At 41.8% G+C, this 17,245-nt stretch overlaps 1 protein-coding gene across 4 annotated transcripts in view; it reads right to left on the reverse strand.

The window, feature by feature from the left end:
* Positions 1 to 17,245, reverse strand: part of MID1 (midline 1) — a 244,975-nt gene that overhangs the window by 110,022 nt on the left and 117,708 nt on the right. The window contains exon 1 of one of the 4 annotated variants that reach the window (XM_075095421.1): positions 3,963 to 4,097. The exons of the other annotated variants lie outside the window; for them this stretch is intronic. The gene's annotated coding sequence lies outside the window, so the exon portion shown is untranslated. Of the gene's footprint in view, positions 1 to 3,962; positions 4,098 to 17,245 lie in introns of those variants that run through there. 4 annotated transcript variants of the gene reach the window in all.

The raw sequence follows: 17,245 nt of genomic DNA on the forward strand, positions 1-17,245 counted from the left end.
TTGTGTTTATAAAGTTACCCCTATTGCATTGCAAGGCACACAATGTTAGCTTCTCGCTGTCCTGCTCTCTGCTCCTCACATGTGATTGTTAAAAAAGCCTATAAAAGGTTTTTAATTTTTTTAAAAAAAGAAACACACATTCTCAGAGTTATACTCTGTGCATTTGCAAGGACTACAAAGAGATTTTGGTGACTGCAAAATAAAACCCACTCCATTGTCGACCATCGAGGAGCTCCTTCTAATTTATTCCTGCTGTACTCTCAGTATACTGAACTCCATAAAATAAAGAGTGTATTTAAAAATCATGACTGTAATCAGGTAATTAGAAGAGGAAATTAACTGTGAACAGTGGGAGGGTGTAGGGTAAGGAACAAATTTTATCTGTGCTCTGAAGGTAATCTGTTTTAGACCTCTGACAGAAACCTCTGTCACTGGCACAAGAAACACCGAGCTTGGGCTTCCTGGGCCCAGGAATAACAAAATGGGAACTGGCAGGGCTGCTCCTCCATCTGGGGAGCAGACCCCTCACCAGACCCCGAGGCCTGCTCCAAGAGGAGTGGGGACATTTCCCGTCCTACTGGTGTCACCAGGGCCAGGTGATGTGGCCATCCTTCTGCCACCCCACCCTGGGGTACTAGGTTCCTGTTCTCCATTAGCAAAATGATTTTAGGAGTATTCCATGGCCCTGTAGACCAGAACAGAAACCTGCAAATACCTCGTAGGAAATCACTAGCCCAACAAATATAGAAACCAGTTCCTCTCTCTTGCTGCACAGTGGTTACTAAACCCAGAGGGTGACATTCATCTGAACTGGTCTCTGTAGTCAATAGAAAGAAACTGGCATATCTAAAGGCATCTCATATAAACTATTTTAGATTATCTTTAGGATTAAGTGATCTGTGCTTTCTAGATGTGCTTATGTCATTCGAGGTATGAAAGGAACTTAACAACATAGCAAATTAAGACTACATCAACCAAGTAACTATTTGCCGTGTTATTGAGCTTTAAAAAAAAGAGAGAATGGAGAATCTACGTCTATTCTTCATTATTCTCATGAGCTCAACAATCACTTGTTTAGTCAAATTTGCTTCCAATAATTCTCTTCCAATGTGACTCATTTCTATCATTCTCTGTATTTAAACATCCAAGAGGATACTCAGAAAAGTGAACTGAGTTGCAGGAGAATGATCCCAAAATAACCCGTTTCCAGCTGACACTACTGGGCAGGAATTTTTCTGGATTCAGATGGTTCTTGTCCCTGCTGCATGTGAAGGGTGTGTGGACAGGTACTGAGAACCAGACGCAATGGGGTCTTCACTAAGTCTTAAGACCAGCCTGCTTGGCATGACAAGCCTGACTTCAACTTCTGTATTTTATTCATAGTTTTTTGACAAAATAGTAGCTTGCCTTCCTATACTGCAAATCATAAACCAGGTGCAAGACTCTTGTCCTTCCAACTGTTCATCCCTGTCCTTACTGCCATCCCACTGCAGCCCTCTAACAGACTTCAAAGGGATAAATTTCTTCCACTCACAGTACCAAGGAGTGTAGTAACAAGTTTATGACTCCCCTCCTCAGGTTGCTTGGCATTATCAAATGGCAGTATTAAGACAAATAACCCAAAATGGTTAGTGCATGAGTAAAATAATGCACGAGTAAAAATTCTGACCCTGACACAACAGGACACGAAACGAAAACGACAAAATCAACTGAGAAGAGAAAGAAGTACACAGCTGTATGTACTCATTAACACGAGCTGGCTGTTCTGCCCCTAAGACACTCAGGGATTTGGCATCCCAACCCAGTCTGTTCAGTGAGGTACCACCCCTCACTCACAATGAGATGCAAAGTCTTAGTCTTCATTCCTTGCCAATAAAACTAAATGCTAAGAAGGTGGCAAGTTTCCACTCAACCTCTCTTGAGGACTTTCTAAGTCATGTCAGCTGGTGCTTTTTGCAAAGAACCAGTAATGCTTTATTGCTTGCCAGAGGCACGCCCACATGTATTTTATTTCTTCAGAAAGTGTTACTTAACAGAAACATACCACAATAAACCCTGGTGATCTCAAATATTTTCTTCTATGCATTTACATCCTTTAAGAATGTTATCCTTTAAAGACCTTTTAAAGACCTGAGGCAAAACCAATAATTAACCACAACCACATAATCTTGCTTCACAGGTTTTTAGTAAGTACACTGTGGCAAAACTTCATTGCTTCAAGCTAAGAAATTAAGAGCAGCAAAGGGCTACATTGTATCAGCAATGCAACTTGTAGCTTAGAAACTGAAGTGGTAAATAGTACTAGTTTTTTTAAACCCTACTGATGACCAGAGAGACACTCTGGGAGCTGGAGTAAATTAGGAAACTAGGTAACACCAGTTTCTAATCCAGCTAGTGAAGTGGTAAGAAAAAATGATCCAGTTTACCTGTGCTTCACTTGACATCAACCAGAGAACTGTACTACAGCCACAAACTCCAGTATTAAATTTAAGCTCACTCTGTTGAGTGAAAGGGCTGTTGTTTTGAGCTGTCACTACACAGTGTCTTCGTTGCTTAGAGTCCCAGTTCCTTCCAGACCGAAGATGTGTGTGATGTTTGGTTTGTACAGCTCTTCTCCTGTGCTGATCCTGATTCTGGGAAAGGCCTTGCTGACTAGCCCTTGAAATGAATGGAAAATGCTTTTTCACTACCTGGCTATGGCTGTCTTCTGCCAAACACACAGACACGTATGCATGCACACACATGCACACGAAAAGGATCCCTTGGCTAAAGGTGGTTGGACTACTTACTAGTTTGGCTGGACTACTTACTAGTTTACTTGACATCCTCAAATTAATGGTCATGCAGATAGTCTTCAGAACATCCCAAAAGGGAGTCCAAAAAAATACCTAAAATTAGCAGTTGCTTCTGAATAGCTGTATCAACACCCCATACAGGCCTCTCAAGTAAAACGTTCTCAACGTCACTCACAAAAGCTTAGTAGCTTTTAAGATAGCATGGAAAGAGAAAACAATAGCTCAGTTACATTCCTTTAAGACATTCCTCATCAACAACATATACAGTCTCACAGTTTATCTCAAAAAACTTGAATAAGTTATACATTTCCTGTCAGCTAGCAAGCAGGTCACTCTTACTGTAATAAAGAGAGTAGCACTTGTGAAAGAATTACTGGCATGCATCTGCACAATCTCCAGCCTCCGGGAGCTTGTTAATATCTACTTTAAAACTTGATTGAATGTCAGCTTCTCTTGTTCTCAGACAGTTGCTCAGCTTGAAATATTGTACTGGGAAAATCACATTAAAAATTCTGTACCTGCGGACTATACATGCTTCTCATCCTCCTAAATGTATGGCATGTTTTGTGGATACAGAACTTGCATGTAAAGTAACTAGTGACCAGACCATCACTCTGAGCGTGCCAGTTACAAAAAGTACATATTTTGAAAAAACATTGTCTCTTGGCCATCGTACTTAAACACGTCATTGCTTTAGGTTATGTAACTTCATCAGTTACACATAAATAAATGGGATCTGAAAGACTTTGCACAAGGAATGGAGCAAGCTTTAGGGAATGAGCATATTTTTTTCATTCTTCTCATGTAAATATCTATCTCAGCCTTCATCTGTTTTTTTAAAACGGAGCTATAATGTTCCAGATGTTGACAATATGAAGATGCTAATGACCCCTGTATCTCTGTTACTAGTTTTATGACAACTATCAAGACAACTATAAGCCCTTGTTTGAAAACATAAGACAATAAATACTGTGCTAAAAAAGTTCCCTTTTTTCCCTGAGTTTTCAGTACTGAAAAGATAATTCTTTGCAGCAACAGAAAAAACCTCAACTCCTCCCTTACAACTGCTAAACGCATTATAAAATACTTCCTAAATTACTTGCAATGGCAAGCCTACACATACACATTGGCTCCAGCTCCCGAGAAGCCACCCAGCCGCATACCCACCGCTGGATCCCGCCCTATATCTTCTGGCTGAAACATTGCTGTGGAGACAGAGACCACGCTGACCCTCTCGGAAAGCACCGGCAGCCCAGTCGGGACAGGCGGTAGCAGCCACCACCGTCCCAGTAGCCCTGTGGCAGCACTGACTGCGTCTGCAACTGCAAGAGAGTCGTGGCCGAAACACAACAGGAAAATCTCCCCTACAATTACAGGAAAACCCGCTCCACCTAACTGCCTCCGCCAGGATCCGTGCTCCCAAAGCCAGCCCTCTGTGCTGCGCCCACAGCAAAATACCTCCTCTCCCTCCCAAGGGCCTGCCTTGGCAGGGTGAGAAGGCAGAAAGAAAGGGATCTTCTCGCAGAGCATCCCAGCAACCTGCCCAAAGGCTGCGGCAGGATGGCACTGCCTCACAGCCTGGGTGAGGACCAGCTCAACCCTGGGGTCAATTAACCCAGCGCTGAGTGATGACCAGTGCCCAGGCCCCCCAACAGGAGGCTGACCCGGACTAGGCAAACCTGTCGTGTGCAAAATGAACATTTCGGAAATTGCTGTTCTCTGGAAAAGCAGAACTCTGTAAGACAGACTTCACAGTAAACAAGCAGTTTACTTGTTTTGTCTATTTTCTCCAAATATTACTCAAAACTTAAAAACACAACATCCAGCAGGAGTTTGCCAAAAGTAGGGGCAGTCTGAAAGAGCCTAGTATCTGAGAGAAAGGCTTTCCTCCTTACAAACACTATGGAGACCCCACTTTCTGAAATTCAGCAGGTGGAACACAGGATGATAGGAGTTGCTCCATTTTATTATTATTATTATTATTATTATCATCATCATCATCATCATCATCATCTAAAACGGCACGCAAGCAGCAAACTGCAATAGAAAACAACTACAAATTCTTCAGCAAAGTGCCCAGGAATAAGCCTGTCTGAAGTCACACCAGACTTTTGGTCTCCAGCAAAGGTGTTAAAAATTCATGCAAAGTGGAAACAGCAGGAAAGAATTGCTTCCTTGTGTTCTCTGTTTTTCATGTTGCAATGCCCTCTTTCATACAGTGGTAACACAACAAAGTGAAACAAAACATACCTCAGACATTCGAGCATAAGGTTGCAAATCCACACACTGTCTTTGGTCTTTCTTCCATGGATGAATCTGCACTTTGTTCTTATTGAAACAATAAACAACTGTTGTGATTGTTTAATTTCCTATTCGTTTCATTTCCTTGAAACAATAGACCAAAGCCCTGACACTCTTCATAAGGTTTTTAAAGGTTTCTGCTGGCAATGTGTGTTAGCACGTGTGTGGAATGACAGCTTGTAACTGGCAAAATGGGCATGCAGAAAACAGGACAGATGTGCAGATGGATTACAATTATTAGAACTCTTTTTTCGTTATATTAAATGCCCATGGATAATCTATAGTCAAGTCAAGTTACATGCAGCCCACAAGTCCTAGCTGGAAGGATTTTAGATTCCTCAGCTCATATCCTGTCCTTGATCTTTCATTAAACAGCATTGTGCAGCTTCTTTGGACTGTTCCTCCAGCCATGCTGGCTCACACTCATCCAGATGCATTTGGGATCGACCAGTCCAAAGACCAGTATTATTAGCAGGTGCTGCCCTGCTGCTCTGTTTGTCCACATTACAATTAGCCTGAATTTTTCATGCCTTTTTCTTGCAGACAACCAGCCACAGTCTGAAGCAGTTCCAATAAATGTATTAGTAAAAGAAAGTTCTTTTAATAAAGAACATCAGCTCATGCAAAACAACACAAAGCATCAGGGAACACAGATTCTTACTTAACAGCGTAGGGCCTGTCGAATGACTTAAGTGCATTCTACATTTGCAAAAGACTGCAGGATTGAGACCCTTGGTGTGTATGGGAACATACACACTCTTATGCTATTTTGCTAAGAGTTTACCAAGTCAAGAGATGCAACTGCTTACAAATTCAAGCGTGTAAAAGAAAAGGATTATGGATATTCAATGTTCTCAGTGGAAAGCAAACTGCTTAAAACATAAAAATGATATACTTAGTCTACAGCTAGTTCAAAGACCTCACGTAAGATGAATTTAAACACAGACCTCCAGAGACTGCTAAAGATAACCTCTCCACAGAGGCTGGCCTTGCTGATTATGCTTGAGTTATGTGTTGATTCATGTTTTTCTGATTCTCCAAAGAAATATAAATCACTGTAATGCATTACATATTTTTTGTATGCACTACTGACCTGTTCATCTGTTTTTTCCTCCATTCAAAAACAGAAAAAGAGAGAATTCATAAACTGATATGGATTGCAAGGAGCTTTCTTACAAAGTTCATTTTAATTAATAAGGCCATTATAGCTAGGAGCACTTGTTAAACATATAGCTCTAATTAAGCCCATCAATCACTCTCCCTCTTTAAGTACTCGTGATTTGCAAGAAATTAAATGATCACCAATCCTGGGAACAGAACAACCATTTTTTTTCTATTATTAAATCTCTGATTATCTGGCAACTTTCCTGTTGTGTCATACTCCTTAATCTTTATTCTCTTCTCAGTGCCTTCATCAGGGTGGTGCACCTGCACCTAGACAGAAAAAACACAGCTCGCTGCCAAACTACAGATGAAGGACCATGCAAGTATTCTCTCCCATCAGCCTGAAAGAAGAGCCCGTCACGAAAGCTGTAGGCTCTCCAGAGCCCCTGCCATCCTCAGTTTCACTATCACTGTAGTCTATGTATGGAGTTTTCCCCCAAAGGTAATGCTGACCAAGAGACAAGGAGAGAAATACAATACAGTTTACTTTCTGTTTTTCTTCAAAAGAATCTCCTGCTACTGTAACCAGTCATAAATTACAACATAAATTACAACTAAAAGCATACCTCCCAGCTCAAAACCAATGTGGAACAGTGCATTTATTCTCAAGCAAGAGAAAAGGAAAAAGCTTAAATAACAACAAAGTCTAGCAGGTAAACCTAAGAACAAAGGCTCCAGCAGTGACTCGAGAAAAATCAGCTGGTTATTTAAGCAGTCACAATATCTTTAGGAAGGAATTGTTACGAAACTTCCAGGTCTCGAGCATGATGTTTTCTAGCCTGAAAGGAATGACGAAGTCCTCTAAGTGGTAGGGCTGTTAAACTTCAAGTTCCTGTCAATGAAGAGGCCATCACACAGTCATTTATATGTTTCAGAAGCTAAAGATCATACAAGACTGACATTAATGTGCCACAGAGAAGAACAGCTGAGAATAATACATAATGCAGCTATTAATGTTAATCTAATCGAACCTCACATTTTTAACACACACATATTTTTTCAAAGGAAACAGTCACACTAGATTGACCAAATGTTCCTCTTCACATAGGAGATGTGTGAGTTAAGAGAAAACTGAGGAATAACCCAGTTATTGACTGAACCTCTCCCAGGAACACCCATTCTACTGCTGGCAATAGGCAGCTGGACAGCCATCCATGTGCCCGTCTCCCATCAGTTATTCCTCTGATAGCCCTTATATGTACTCTGGGCCTTCATAGCATCCCATGGCAATGAGATCCACGGTTAATTTTAAGCTTTGGACCTGCTGAGCAATAATTTCACAAAAAAAGCAGATGCAATGCCTAGTAGTGCTTTACATAATGAAGCTGCACAGCATTTTAATATTAATTGCAAATTAATTCAATCTTCCATTTCAGGTAACATTTATTTGCCACAGCTATCACTAATTTATCCTACTGAGTTCTCTTTAGATCAAACAGAAAAAGCAGAAGTCCCTTGAAAAAATAAAGTTACCGGGCTGCGAAGAATGGACTAGGTTGGGTTATTCTTTAGCCACGTTTGATGACTTAGCTCAGTTTTCAGTTGCCAACAGAGTCAGCTGCTATGCTCTGCAATTTTCCTCTCCACTTGTCAGTCCTGTATGTATTATCAGCTCAGGAATGCAATAACCTCTTTTTTTCTTTACCTTTTCTTTCCCACCTTCTTCATCTAATTAATGCCAAGCAGAATAAATGTGTCTTTGTTAACTAGTCAGACATAGTAGCGGCTGCTCCAGGTAGCTGCTCCAGGTGGCAGTTCATGCCCATCCATATTTCACAAAGCAGCCAAACAGGTTCAGCAACATCCGACATCTGAGCATGACTTGAAAAAAAAAAGACGACAAGACAGGCCAAACCTTTGGATTATTCTGCACTAACATCTATGAGCCTGTGGTAGATTCAAGATCATGATGATTCCATTTTTTCCATAACAAAGAACAAGAATCTGGTCAAAAGTTTCAATGACAGCCACAGTGCACTTATTAAACAGCAGCCACTTTTTTTCTGGGAAACCAGTCTGGCTGGCAGCTAACTCCAGCTGACAGGAGACTTACTGTATCAGTCTTAAAATCACAGACTCTTACAAGAGGATGTAAGGATGTAAATGTCACATTTTCCCACCACCTTTTCTTCTGCTTGCCTTTGTCCTAGCTGAGAAAATCCCCTAGCAGAATATGAACATTCATAATTTCCCTTCCAGCCACGAGAAATGATGAAGAGGTATTGTATTACCTGAGGTGCTGGACAAAAAGAAAAAGACAAACAAACAAATAAACTAGTTACAGTATGCCAAAAGGAACATTTTTGCTGCTACTGGATGTTAGAGTAAATACAGTTGCTATATCATGCGAGACTGACATTTTAAGGGCTCTGCTCCTGCATTATATTTTGCAGTGTTTACTACTCTTTCCAAGTTCCTCATCAGCACAGATATCCACACCCAAAATAGTGGCAGAAATATCATCTGCCATGGAGTCACACCTGGAATATAAATCCATGCTTTGACCTGTTCAATCCATTATTACAGAATTACAGAATGGTAGGAGTTGGAAGGGACATCTGGGAGACCACCTCATCCAACCCTCCTGCGTGAGCAGGCACACCTAGAGCAGGGGGCACAGGAACGCATCCAAGTAGGTTTTGAATATTTCCAGAGAAGGAGGCTCCACAACCTTCCTGAAAAACCTGTTCCAGTGCTCTGTCACCCCCAAAGGAAAGAAGTTTTTCTTCATATTCTGGTGGAACTTCCTGTGTTCCAATTTGTGCCCATTGGCCCTTGTCCTGTCACTGGGCACCACTGAAAAGTCTGGCCCCATCTTCTTAAGACCCACCCTCTTGATACTTATAAGCACTGATAAGATCCGCCTCCCAGTCTCCTCTTCTCCAGGCTAAACAAACCCAGGTCTCTCAGCCTTTCCTTATAAGAGAGATGCTCCAGTCCCGTGATCATCTTCGTAGCTCTGCACTGGATTTGCTCAAGCAGTTCCCTGTCTTTCTTGAACTGGGGGTCCCAAAACTGGACACAGTACTCCAGATGTGGTCTCACTAGGGCAGAGTAGAGGGGGAGGATAACCTTCCTCGACCTGCTGGCCACGCTCCTTTCAATGCACCTCAGGATACCGTTGGCCTTCTTGGCCACAAGGGCACAGTGCTGGATCATGATCAACCTGCTGTCCACAAACACCCCCAGGTCCTTCTCAGCAGAGCGGCTTTCCAGCAGGTCAACCCACAACGTGTACCGGTGCATGGGGTTGTTCTTCCCCAGGGGCAGGACCTTGCACTTGCTCCTATTGAATTTCATGAGGTTCCCCTCGGCCCAGCTCTCCAGCCTGTCCAGGTGTCACTGACTGGCAGCACAGCCTTCTGGTGTAGCAGCCACTCCTCCCAGCTTGGTATCATCAGCAAACTTGCTGAGGGTACACTCTGTCCCTTCATCCAGGTCACTGATTAATATATTGGACAAGACTGGACCCAGCACAGACCCCTGGGGAACACCACTAGTGACAGCCTGCAAAAGCAGACCCTGCCCCCTTCGTCATGACCCTCTGAGCTCTGCTGTTCAGCCAGTTCTCGATCCACCTCACTGTCCACTGTCCACTCATCTAACCTTAGTTTGTCTGTGAGGATGTTACGGGAGACAGTGCTGAATGCCTCACTGAAGTCAAGGTTAACAACACCCACTGCTCTCCCTTCATGTACCCAGCCAGTCACGCCATCATAGAAGACTATCAGGTTGGACAAGTATCATCCCCCCTTGGTGAATCCACGGTGACTACTTCTGATAACCTTCTTTTCCACTACATGCCTGGAGATGACCTCCAGAATGAACTGTTCCACCACCTGTCTGGTGATGGAGGTGAGGCTGACTGGCCTATAGGTACCTGGCTTCTCCTTCTTGCCCTATTTCAATACTGGAGTGACAGTGGCTACCCTCCAGTCCTCAGGCACCTCTCCTGTCCTACACGACCTTTCAAAGATGATGGAGAGTGGCTTGGCCACAGTACCCGCCACCTCCCTTAGCACTCGTGGGTGCACCCTGTTGGGGCCCATGGATTTGTGAGGATCCACTTTGCCTAAATGATCTCTAACCCAATCCTCCTCAACCAAGGGCAAGTCTTCCTTTCTCCAGATTTTGTCTCTCACCTCTGGGGGCTGGGATGCCTGAGGGCCAGCCTTAACAGTAAAGACTGAAGCAAAGAAGGCATTCAGTAACTCTGCCTTCTCTGCATCTTGCATCACTAAAGCGCTCACCTCATTCAGCAGCGGCCCCACAGCTTCCCCAGTTTTCCTTTTACTACTGATGTATTTGAAGAAGCCCTTCTTGTAATCCTTGACATCCCTTGCCAGATTTAGTTCCAAGTGGGCCTTGGCCTTCCTCATTGCATCTCTGCATACCCTGACAACATTCCTATATTCCTCCCAAGTGGCCAGTCCCTTTTTTCACATACTGTAAACCTCCTTCTTCCATGTGAGTTTCTCCAGGAGCTCTTTGCTCATCCATGCAGGTCTCCTGGCTCCTTTGCTTGACTTGTTTCTCGCAGGGATGCGCCAATCTTCAGCTTGGAGGAAGTGGTATTTGAATATTGGCCAGCTCTCTTGGACAGCCCTACCTTCTAGAGCCCTAACCTATGGGGTTTCTCCAAGCAGATCTGTGATGAGGCCCAAGTTAGCTCTCCTGAACTCCAGGGTTGTAATCTGACTTGTTGCCCTGCTTCTACCACGCAGGATCCTGAACTCCACCGTCTCATGGCCACTTCTCACTTTAGCCAATGCTACCCCCAACCCTCACATCCTCAACCAGACCTTCTTTGTTTGTTAGTATCAGGTCCAGCATCGCATCTCATCTCGTTGGCTCATTAGATTTCTTGCAGCTTCTTTTCCCATCTTCAGTTAGGAAAAGCAACTTTGGTCACCTCTAGTGCCACGGACAGGATGAGCTGGGTAGCATGCAGCTGATTATATTGTCAAGAAACAGGTCTGAGAAAGGGCAAATGGGGCAAGGGGGCAGGGCAGGATATAATATATTGCTTAAGTCAAGTTTCCTGTGTCAAAAAACAAGTTCCTCTAGCATGACTGAGAGCAGAACTTTAATTTTAGCCATTAAAAAGCTAGAAAAAGTTTTAGCCAGCTCTTTACGTTCTGCCTAGAAAATGGAGTGAAATAAGCACTCCAGGGTGGGATATATCTTCTTCTGGAGACAGATGTCCGAAATAGATAGCATGAGTGTCCGTTTGTGGGTAACCATCTCTTCCACTGTTAACTCAGAGAAAGCCAGTACAGCCAGGACATTCTGAGTTCCCGACCTTCAGACAGCTAAACCAGTCCCTTCTGGAAGGAAGGGGTGTGTATAACTGCAGTGAACAGATAGATGATAACCAGTTTATATCACTTCCTCCAAAGCTTGCTCAGGTTCCTGGATTGCCATCAGGAGTGGATGACCCAGCGTTCCTTCAAAACTCTCACAAATGCCAGACCTACTTAAGCCAGGCAAAAATGGGCAGGGCTTGTTCCACTGCACTTTCCCCCTTTCCACTAACGTTGCAAGTGCACTTTGAAGACTTCCAGATGCAGTGGTGAGGGGAGATTCGATCTTGATGACATAAAAATACTCACACAAGCCAGGGCAAGAAATGAAGTCTATTTTTCAGTAGCTTATTTTAGCCCAGTTTTGAACAGTATCTAAAATACTGATTAAAGCCAATGGCAGCTCTCATTTCTAGCTCATAAGAACCAAGCCTTGAAAAACCCCTTATAGAAGCCACATCTAATTTTTTGCTTTCAACTCAATCAGCAACACTGCATATGTGAAACGGCCACATATGGACACTTTATTGGTTAAAATACTACTTTTATGATATTTTCTGGAGTACTTTCCTTCCCTAAACTATGGACACCTCTAGAAAAATAAGGACTATTATAAATCCCTGGCAATAGGAATGACAGGTCTCCTGTCCAAAAGACATAAACAAGATATGAAAGATGAGGTGGTAGCAGCAGAGCCTGGCAGAGCTTCCAGCTCATCTTGATGTGCTTATAGTTTAACAATGAAAGAACAGAGTTCCTAAAGCAGGGGGAAGACCAGGTTCTGAAGTGTTATTCTGCAAAAGACCCTGTGCACAACACACAGTGTTGCAGTCCTAAATGTGTAGAATATCCTGCAGGTGTTGTACAGCCCATTTCTCAAGCAGTAACACCAAATGAAAGATTAAAAAAAAAGAAAGAAAGGAAAATGAAGGGTGTCTGTTTGAAACAGAACTGATAGGACTTGTTTTGGTCATCTGTATTCCTAAATTTAACTGTAGACCATATTCTGAATTATCTTCTTTATTGCCAACTTAGGCCTTCTACTTGACGTGATATTAATTTTTCTCCCTTTTGTCAAAGGAAATGAATCCAAAGGACAGAGGAAAGTAGTTCATGGCATGCTGTTTTGTTCTATTAAAAATGTATGGTCCTCAAGGACTCCTTGTGTTTCAGCTACTCTGAAGTAAATCTATTGGGCTAAAATGATCAGTAATATGTTACCTTCTCTGTTGGAGGAGCTGAGTGTACCAGCCACTCAATGAGATATGCTCTGGAAAAGTTCAGAAACCAACACATTTTCCTCCCATTAGCATGGATGAGATGTGCAAGAAAGCCTGAGAGGTTAAATATTTTAGCAGCCATGCATGAATACAAAAGGCAGCAGCACAGCCATCACTTACCTACTTTTTTAGTTAACCAGAAAACAAGTGTATTTTCTCCACATTGATTTTTGAAGTCATCTAGTAGTAATTGGTTACAAAAAATTCTACAAAATAAACAAACAAGCAATATAGAGATATTATCTACAAAGCAGAATTACCAGCAGGGGAGATGGGGGAAGGTATTTTTTTTCCTCCATATTCACATTAAAGACTATGTTATTCTGTCACCAATGCTAAACTCCTTTGACACAAAGAAATTACTTTAAAAACGGCAGACACACTGCATCTGAGAAGACAGATTAAAACGTCCACCATGTAGTTCACCAGGAGCCTTGCTATCACTGCTAAAGTTTTTGCTTTGCTATAAACCCTGCCTCATTTACAAGCTACCTTTTTTTTTTTCCCTCCAGTCCTGACTTTTGATTTCACAATCTTGCTTCCTCTTTAAGGTAGTGATAGTGGGGTAGCTCTCTTGTGAGGAACTCAGAAATTATGATTACATGACTGGCTGAGTTTACTGAAGGAAGCTTTGTTCTCTCTTTTTCCCTTTTGGGGCCAGTCAAGGTTTTTCCCTCTCTTTCCCTTCCTCTTTTTGAAATTCAGCTGCTCAGACATCAGCCATACATACATAAGTCCACCTCTTCTCCACCTCCTTAACTCCATCCCCACAACCCAGCACATCAACATCCAGAAGCAGTTCCCTGGATGGGTGATTTTTAATCACTATCTTGACTGGCAGCACTGGTATTAAGCTACGGTCCATTCAAGAAGTAGCTTTAACACGCATTAGCCCCCTGAAGTGCTAAACACTAAACCTCTTTCTTCTTCTACGTCTACTCTGTATCTCACAAAAACCTTTACTGATGTAGCCTTTACTTGGTTACAGAAACGGAATTAACTGGCATGGTGTTTTTCAAAAACTACAATAGAGCTTTCTTTTCAGAATTTAATAATGCAGGATGAGAAACATCCTCTTTATAAATAAATTGGTTTTTTGTTGCCTTTATTTCTTAAGGCTACATTTTAGTTTATTCCAATATCAACTTATCTTAATGAATTGATTTATTATTGCAGGATTTTAGACTACCCTATCATGTCTACTACAACTTCAGGATAGGTCAGGTGTAAACAGATGATTAAAGATGTTGATCAGAGTCAGCATCTTCTTAACCTAGCATAGTTTCAGACTTGATGACCACCTAACAGTATAACATTTGGCCAGATTCTGCCATACTGATACCTTTCATAAACCAGTGCAAATCACTTTTGCCATAATGCAGCTCCTCCGAGGATTTCGTTTCCAGCAGTACCAAAAGCTTTGCCATTTGCAATGCTGAATAGTCTATCATCTGTGAGAATAAAGGCATCCCATCCAGTGGGGAGGGTTTGACTTTGCGAAATTTCAGAAAATGTTTGTGCTGTTTAAAAGAAAGGAATTTGCTGGATTTTCTTTAAAGCCAAGTTTATACTCCATGCCTCTTTTACTGCGATTGTGCCAGGGTGCCTCAAAATAGGTCCGTTATTCACATGCCCAGCACTGTGTTAAGTGTGTGACGGTGGTTTCATAAACATGGAACTAAACTGAGACTACCGAGCTCTTTCAATTGTCACCTAAATCAGATTATAACCTAGGCTTTTCAAAGGTAAATAGAAGACTGTAGACTAAACATCCAGCATCACTTACATTAAATCCCACAGGATCAAAATGTTTTGAACACTTAGGAAGAGAAGAAAGTTAATACTTCATTTTGATGTGCATTCATGCCGGGATTTTATCATGCACACAGAACTTAGAGTGTCTGTAGCAGAAAAACTCTGCTCCCTTTACTACTTATTTTACTGTAAATTATTTTGAAATGTTGAAGTGCTACTACTCAAATAAAAACCATATATTATTAAGATCTATGCATCTGCATTATATTTGTGGTTGTGATTATGAAGTTATAAGAATTACCATTTCCTGGAAACCTAAGTACCAAATCATGATTCTGTGAGAAACTATCCTTGTCTTTCTGGGTGCTTTATTATCAAGTCAAACTGAGCTTTGTAACTATCTTTAGGTGGAAGATGGGCTGGACCCTTTGTACACAATCAAGATGTGGTCAAGAAGGTTTGTAATTAGGAACCATGTAAACACTACCAAGGTATTATCAGCCTTTCTTTAGGTGTTACCTCTTGCATTTGTGTGGAAACCTCAACATATTATGTGCACACAAGGAAAAAGCAACAAAAACCAAAAACACTTGTTGCATGAGAGATCCTTGAAATGACTCAATTATACAGTGAAAAATTTCAAATTCAAGTGACTGACCACAATGGCTAGAATAGTTTTCACTTCTAGAAGCCAATAAGGTAAATTATATTATTCAGGTTTTATACCCAAGTCACAGGGAAAAGCATCTGGCAATATTATGAACGGAATTATTCACGTGTATGCCACCACTAATGTTCTTAACAGTGAAAATCAGACATATGAAATCTGAGCCCTCAATCAGCGAGTGATGTTAATTTTTCAGCAGCATTTGCGTAACACCCCTCCCCCAAAACTGTCATACAAAACCCCGTATGTCACGTACCTTCATGTTGCATTGGGAACACGGATATCCTACCTCCATATTTCAGACGCAAAGCAAAACAGACTTTATAATAATATATAGGAGAGAGAGGAGAATATAAACCATTCAAAACATAATGCTTCACCATCCACTTGAGATTCTCTGATAAATATCTTTCTTTTCTTTTCATTCAGACCAGTACTCAAAGGGCCACAAGGGCTTAAAAAGATTTGTTCTGTCTAGTCTGAAGATAAATATCACCCTATTGTACCACATGAAGTGTACCAGTTCTCCCAATGGATTACTTGTTTGGAAAAGATCTCTAGTACATTGAGTAGTGCTTCTTCTTAGGACTAAACATTTTAAATATACAATCTTTTAAAGCATTCTCACATATATGTTTTTATTCTGTTACTTCATATGTTAAAGAATCAGGGCCACAGTCTTGCTTTCAACTTACATATTTCAGAAGCAGATGTTTGTTTGTACTGGAAAATGACACATTAAAAAGATATAGGTTAGACGTAGGGGGAAGGGGTGTCTTTTTATGGTCAGTATTACCAAGCCTCCCTCCACCTCCCCATCTGCCTTTCTCAGGTGCTTGGGGAGCAGAAAGGAACTGTGTGATGGTATACAGCATCTGGAACAGGCTGACTTTTCCAGGACAACTGTTTTTTGAATTGGTTAGCAGAGTGCCGTCAGGGAAAATGGATCTGATATTCACCACTTTTCATCACAGCCCACCACAAGGCAAGCACTATAGGCCAGTCGGAGCCTCATTATTACTACCCTCGCATGCATGCAAGTCAGAAACAGGAATTAAAAAAATTCTTAAACGCTATATTTTATTAAATTTGACATAAAATAAATTGAGAAATCTTTCAATGCACTTCCGGACTTTGATTTGTTCAGGTTGCTGCACTGCCACAAGAGTTCTACTCCTTCTAACTGCAGCCGAGCCTGCAAAAGCCACCCAGTGAGTGGCATGAGTGAGCGTTAGCCTCACTGAGGGTAGAAGTCATCACGCCTGCACCTTTAGTAGGTTGAAAGCTAAATGTCCAGAGATCAAATCCACATTAAGTCTCTCAAACCTAGAGCAGGATAGGGCTGCTTGGGGCAACTGCACAGCCAACGACCACAGTGTTGTCTGAGCCATTGTTTCCTTGGCTAAGGAAAGGTGTTGCTACGGCAGCAAAAGAAACCTGGAAGGAGGCAAAGGGAAGAATTCCTGCACATCGTGCCAATCTGGTGTTCGACAACACTGTCCTTCACCCACCTCTTTGAAGATGCTTCTGTGCCTGTCAGTCTGGACACACCACTACAGACAGAAATCTGGACACAAGGCTTATGGGTGGGTTTTACTTGATGTATTTAAAGTTAGGAGTGTGTCTGATAATTAAGCTAAAAGTAAGGTTGGATTCCCAATGGGGAAGTGGTGGGTAAATTGTCTGACACAAGTCACAGTCTTCCTTATAGGAGAAAATACAGATGCAGAGACCTACCCGAGCTCTCAAATGGGGATCTTTGGTTTTCTGATGCAGTAGCCTCAACATATCTTGGGATGGCTTTGGTTATGATATTGGTTTATAATAAAGATGGGAAAACTGAAGGGAGATGTCATTTTTTTCCCTTTCCTTACTGCTGTGTCTTATATTTTCAAAAGGGCACACAAGAATACACATTTCTATATGCCTAGCTTGTGTCCAATTTTTCAGAGGAGTAAGTGCTCAATACTCTTTGAAAAA

Source organism: Phalacrocorax aristotelis, chromosome 1 (assembly GCF_949628215.1).
Source record: "Phalacrocorax aristotelis chromosome 1, bGulAri2.1, whole genome shotgun sequence".
Classification (NCBI taxonomy): Eukaryota; Metazoa; Chordata; class Aves; order Suliformes; family Phalacrocoracidae; genus Phalacrocorax; species Phalacrocorax aristotelis.